We start from the raw sequence: 7095 nt of genomic DNA, 5'->3' as shown, positions 1-7095 counted from the left end.
TCGAGTAAAATTTTAAAAAAGGCAATTTAGTCTTTTCCCAAGCCCCCAAATCGTGTAAAACACAGAATTAATCCTATTCTAACCATTATATGCATATTTTCATCAAAATTACTCTCCAAGGAAACCATAGAACTCAAATTTTCATTTCCAAGAAATTCAAATTCCACCATTCTTTTTCCAAGATAGCTCAAAATTAAAGATTCTCAATTCAATAACTTCAAAAATCTATCTTCAAGAGCACAAATAGGGATTCAAAATTCAAGTTTCTTCATCTAACCATCAATTAAGGTATGTAGGGTTTTCACAAGGATGAAAATCATCAATTAAGGTATGTGGGGTTTTCAACAAGGATAATTCTTTCATCCTTGTGCCCAAAATTAGTTTTTAAAGATAATTTTACATGAGTTTTGGATTAGGGTTCATACCCAATATTGTTACTTGCAAGATTATGAGATTTTGAGAGATTAGATGTTGAATTGCATGTCTACTTTCGTATTTTCATGCGTATTGCAGAAATTTCCAGATTTAGAATTGAATTATAAATATTTTCATCATCAAGCATGAACTTTATGATGATTTGACATAAATTTTATGCATGGGTTATTAGCCCTAGTTTGAATGTTGATATTTCAAGAATGACTATGCTTAAAGCATCCCATGACTAGTTATTTTCAGATTATTAATAAAGATTCGATCTTTTGATCTCAGTTTAGATTTGGAATCCACTTCACATATTTAGCTACAGTTTACAGTGACAGATTTTCAAGAGGTTTTCATTGTAAACCCTTATATTAGTTTTTTAAAGTGGATTTCCTACAAAATGAGCATACAAATTAAAGGGAGTAGTATTTAGCACCGAGTTGGGTATGTTCACATGCCCCAGAACTATGAGCCAACGTGGTTCAGTTTATCAGATTATTCTCATTTCTATATGAATGACAGATATATATGTGATCAGTTAGATTAGGTTATACTCCTTGGCAAGAGTATGACACCTCTCCCCATTGTGAGATTTTCCCATAAGGGAACTAGATGTTGGACACTATGATTGCTCACATAATGTATGTCGGTTAGAAGAACCTCCCTAACAGTAAAGACTTGTAGAATAGTTTTTAAAGTATTTCCCTACAACTTACAGGAAAGAATAAAGAATAACAGAAAAACTTTTAGAAACTAAGTGTAAAGGCTCACAAATTTTATTCAGATGTTGCTTTATAGAAGGCATTAGTTACAGATGTGAGCTTTCAGATTTCAGATATAAAAGTGAGTCCTTTCTAATGTAGATAGCATGATTTAAAGATAGAATACAAGTACAACTTTTAGAAACTAAATGTTATGACTCACTAGATCTATGCAACATGTTTGCTATTCATGATTATGATTTTCAGTTTTCAGATATTCCAACTTATGTGAGTCATTTATATTTAGCATGCATTCTTTTATAAATTTATAATAATATTGAGATATTAATTTACTTGTTCATTCACCTCTATATACTCAGTACAATCCAAAAGTACTGATCCACATATACATTTATGTGCTACATTGTCTCATAATGTAGGTTCAGGTGCTCAGTTTCAGTAGTGTGAGTGATTTCGAGCATCTCTATCTACATCCCCACAGTTGGTGAGTCCTCATAGTTCGGGGACTTAGTCATTCAGTTTCTCAGCTTATTAGCATAGATGATTCGGTATTTTCAAGTCAGCTGGGGGTTTGTCCTAGTAACTCTCAAGCATTAGTAGTAGAGGCTTGTCAGACTGCTAGATATGCTTCAGATTTTCAGTATTGATTGATCAGACTTTTGAGTTAATATTTTCAAATATTATATTCAGACAGTTTCAGCTTAGCTCATACAGAATTCTACATTTTAGCTTGATTATGTATATTCATACTTCCCTATTATGAGTTTCAGATTTAGTAGATGACTTACAGGGTTAGCTTAAGGATACTCATAGTCTTGAGCACCGTGTCATATTTCGAGATCCGTTTTCAGAGCGTTACACATATGTAACAATTTTATTGCACCATAAAAATAAGAACAAAAAAAAATATAAGAAAAAAACCATATGCATGTATAACCATTTTATTTACTGTCATATATAAGTGAAGATTGGGGTGACTAAATTTACCGAAATACCCTTGCTAGTCACTCAACCTTCACTTATATATAGTAGTACAAAAATAATAATATAATAATAATGAATAAATAGAATAGAAATAGAAATAATAGTAGTAATAGTAATATTCTACTAATAATAAAGTAAAGATTTGATACTACTAAAAGATAAATTAATCTAAATAAAAATATTATTAAAATAATAAATAATAAAAAAAGTAATAAATATAAGAAAAAAAATTATGCATGTGTAACAATTTTAGTGCACTATAAAAATGAGGAAAAAACTAATAAATATAAGAAAAAAAACTACATGCATGTGTAACCATTTTATTAACTACTATATATAAGTGAAGATTGGGGTGACTAAATTTATCGAACCCTTGGTAGTCACCCAACCTTCACTAATACATAGTAGTAAAAAAAATATAATAATAATAATAAATAAATAGAATAGAAATAGAAATAATAGTAGTAATAGTAATATTCTACTAATATATAAGTAAAGATTTGGTAGTACTACACCCCAACCTTCATTTATATATAGTAGTAAAAAAGTAATATAATAATAATTATAATAAATAAATAAATAGAATAGAAATAAAAATAATAATAGTAATATTCTACTAATAATAAAGTAAAGATTTGGTACTATAAAAGACAAATTAGTAGTACTACCAAACCTTTACTTATATATTACTAGATGGGCATGCCCGTACTTTGCACGGGTCCAACGCGTAATTTTGCTATGAACCTTAATAATTAAGTTGCATAAAAAGATTAACATACAACAATATCACTATCACCGAAATATCATAGGATCCCAAATCCCTTGTCATTTCCCAACCCAAATATGGTATACTTGCTCTACAATAACAATTCAAAAGAAATCTAAAGCTTTCAAGATCAAAAAAAGAAACAGGATAATAGCCAAACTTGTTTATCGCTCATATTACCTAGCTATATTACAAAAGATTATCATTTATATTGTATGTACACCAAAATTGAGGGGAGGGTTTGAACTTTAAGGAAATTGGGAGGAATTGAAACACAAGAATAGTAAAGATAGATACATTTTTTGGACTTCAAATATATTGCTCTACTCATAATTTCCCTTCCATTTGTTTCTTTTTTCCTCCTAAATCATCGACACAGAAATATAGGGTATGATTAATAAAACTGTAATGTAATCCGAGATATTAAACCCAAACCCACTTGACAATCTCAACATGTTCAATTGCCCCACAGAAACCAAAAAACTCTTGAACATCCTTCTCAATAGCTTTAGGAGAAAGACCTGTAACTTCTGCAGTATACCCCCTTAGATTCATATCTGCTGATTTAACACTGCTTTATGGATAATCACCAATAGTAAAGAAATTAGACATCAGATAAAAGCAAAGTTTGTACATTTTAGGCTATCAACTTTACTGGAACCCAAACTATCAGGCCTGAATATTAGCTTGTGATATCTGCATGATACGAGTATAACCGTCCATAAGCACTAAAGAAAAAGCAGAAAATCATGATGTTCACACATCTAGCCATCTCCTGTAAGAAGCTTGCAAATTTCTACTATATACAGAGGAAGAGATCACACAAGACAAACGTTTGTTTTCTAAGAATTTCGTGACCAAGACGTCATTAGCCAATTACATGCCTCATGTTAAGATGTGGGAAAACATCCATTGAACAGTCAAACCAAATACAATATAGTTTTGTCCAAACAAAAGCTACACTAAGTAATGAAATGGGTCGGAGAAATTCGAAAAAGGAGGAAAGAAACATTTTTGAGATCCTATTAAGATTTAAGGACACTAATACCGAATCTCCAACTTCAATGCTTATAGACACATCCAACTGGCTAAAAAAATGCCAAAATATAGATACAACATATTATTAACAAGTCAACAATATATTTAGACTAAGTGATAAAAGAGTCCCAATCTAGCAATCAATAAATAGACTTACAGCAGGTTGAGAAGAAAAACTAACCATCTCTTTCTCCACACAGTAACACCCAAATTACATATAAATATTTTTAGAATAATATTTATCTGCGTACTTATCAAGGGCAGCACTAAAGCTCCCACTATGCCCATGATCCGGGGGAAGAAGGTATTTTTAAGGACAGCAATAAGGTAATAAGTAATGACAAATTTTATTAACTACAGGCTTCTATTAACTCTGCAATAAACTATAACACACAATGCACATGTAGCTATTTTTCAGAATTTTCTTTCCCATAGCCAACATGTTATCATAGTTGTATCCACTGGAATTGTGAAACACGTTCCTAACTGGTGTTGATTATAGTCATACAATTTTTGAGATGCTCTTTTGCTCATGTTAGAGAAAATGCAACTTTCAAGGAAGAGAATTGAAAGGAAAGTACCTGTCAGATATAAGATTGCCCAATACTCGATGCATTCGTGGGAAGAAGGAATTCGCAATTTTATCGCACAAAGCAGTGGGAGGTTTTGTGTCACATTGTGGGTGGAATTCGAGTTTGGAAAGCATTTATTTTGGAGTGCAAATGGTTACTTGGCCAATGTACGCAGAGCAGCAAGCACATGCATTTTAATTGGTTAAGGAATTGGCAATGGCAGTCGAGATTAAAATGGATTACAGAAAGGATTCGAAAGTGACGATGGGCCAAGAATTTATAGTGAAAGCTAAGGAAGGTTGAGAAATCAATAAGGGAACTTATGGACCGGGAGAATAAAATCGAAATAAAAGTGAAAAAGATGAAGGAGAAGACCAGAGCTGCAACCATGGAAGGTGGCTCTTCTTACACTTCTATTGGAAGTTTCATCTAGAGTATCATGGAGAATAATTGATGATTAGCTGTTTGTTCTGGCTAATAGCATTGGACATATGACAGTATAATAATACAATTTATGTGTACTTTGTAGTTTAATCGATATAGTTTGGATATGGGCCCTTGTTTCTAAGTTATTAGAAAAGATTGCCTATGTTGAGCACGACCCAAAATTGTGTTGGTTGTTATAATATCTTTTCTTAATCTCAATTTGTTTCACGTGACATCGAAATATTTCAAGCTAGGGAAGGAGGTCTTTTTAAGGACAACAATAAGGTAACAAGTAATGAAAAATTTTATTAACTACAGGCTCCTATTAGCTCTGCAATAAACTATAACACACAATGCACATGTAACTATTTTTCAGAATTTTCTTTCCCATAGCCAACATGTTGTCATTGTTGTATGCACTGAAATTGTGAATCATGTTCCTACCTGGTGTTGATTACAGTTATACAATTTTTGAAATTCTCTTTTGCTCATGTTAGAAAAAATGTAACTATCAAGGAAGAGAATTGAAAGGAAAGTACCTGATATAAGATTGCCCAATACTCGATGCATTCGGGGGAAGAAAAAATTTCTCTATGTTGGGATCAGAGGTCCAAGGTAGCCCACTCATGTTTGGTTTCTCCACATAGGCCATGGCAAAACTCTCCCACACTCTGATCTAATGACCTGACCACTATAATATATCAAATGATAGTCTGGTGCAAAAGTTTTAATCAAGCAACCAAGAAGAACACATTGGTAAATGCACATCAGTTGCTATGTTTAGTTAGTTAACCACTAATCTTTTAATTCTAATTCAGCAAATTAGTTTGAAACTTTTCAAAAATGAATCCAAATTCATCCAGCTGCAAGATTTACAATACACCATATTTCTTAACATCTATCTTGTCCTTAATGGAACAGAGATACCTAGTATCCCATTTTATTAGTTGAGGTGCATGCAAACTTGCCCGAACACCATAATTATAAAATAAAAAGCAATAAATTCAGTCAACTTCAAAATTTGCAATCCTACAACCTAAATCACTAGTATTGCAAGTTCTAAACTAATTAGCAAAACACTTATTACAGTAAAATTGTTTCAAACTTATCAAAAATGAATCAAATTCAGCTAGTTTCAAGATTTGCAATACAGCATAATTATTAACCAAATGAAAAAACTAAAATTAACCCAGATATCAGATTCGAAAAGGTTTCTTAAATTACCAAGAATCTTGAAAAACAAATAAAAAATGAAAACAATCAAATAATAAAGCCTTGGCAGTTTTATTCAAAATTTCAACTCATAAGTTGATAAAAAAAGAATGAAGAAGTAAACCTGGAAAGGCCGATAATACTACAAATTTAATCGATCGATTGTTCATAGTAGCTTTGCTGTTTGAAGGCTTTGCTTCTCATAGTCCTCTCAGTAGAAAATGCTTGACAGATATTACTAAGCAGTGGGCAGGGAGAATTTTTATTATTTTGAAATTACTTCTTTCCCTTGATCGTTAGTGTGAAATTACTTCTTCACCCTTGGTCGTCCCTCCACTGTCTTTTCTATATCGTAGAATCTATATCTGTTATAATCCAAAGATACATAATCAATTATAAAATTCAATATGGATGTCTTTGTTAAACAATAAAATTTTTGAGACCGAAAAATAAATAATTAAGATAAGAAAAATATTATAATAATCAATTTATTAATTTCAATGTAAGTTTTACAATCTCTATGAATCTTCTGATTCGCCTTTTCAAATATAAATTCAAGGGTTTAAAACTTGATCTTGAACTTGATTTGAATGCTTTGAGGGACTTGATCTTGACTTGTGCTTGAATTCAGGGATTTTTGAGCTTGTTTTTGAATATTGCGATCTTAATTTGAATGCTTGAGCTTTTTAGAGAAATTGCGGCGTTTGATCCACGAACTTTCTCTTGCTACTTGTTAAAGGTCTGGAAGGTCCTTTTTTTGAATTATGAGGCCCCTATTTATAGTCGTAGGAAAGGAAGAGTCATGATTAATATGAACTTCCTTTGACCAATCAGATTTAAGTGATGTAACGCCTTTTATAGGTTTTCATTTCATGGGTCTGCTATATCATTTTGACATGTGGCATGATCCTATTGGCTCCTTTACTTGATTTGGCATGCCACGTCATTTGACATG

General features: G+C 31.7%; 1 long non-coding RNA gene across 1 annotated transcript; it reads right to left on the bottom strand.

Moving 5' to 3' along the window:
• Window positions 1-3040: 3040 nt before the first annotated feature.
• LOC107855599 lies at window positions 3041-6420 on the bottom strand. The gene is made up of 3 exons (XR_001670292.2): window positions 6265-6420; window positions 5468-5612; window positions 3041-3588 (listed from the first exon to the last, which is right to left on the bottom strand). It is a non-coding gene; the product is annotated as an uncharacterized LOC107855599 (long non-coding RNA).
• Between the last annotated feature and the right edge of the window lie 675 nt (window positions 6421-7095).

This window comes from Capsicum annuum, chromosome 4 (assembly GCF_002878395.1).
Source record: "Capsicum annuum cultivar UCD-10X-F1 chromosome 4, UCD10Xv1.1, whole genome shotgun sequence".
NCBI classification, from domain to species: Eukaryota; Viridiplantae; Streptophyta; class Magnoliopsida; order Solanales; family Solanaceae; genus Capsicum; species Capsicum annuum.
This window is presented reverse-complemented; position numbering and strand designations above follow the sequence as displayed.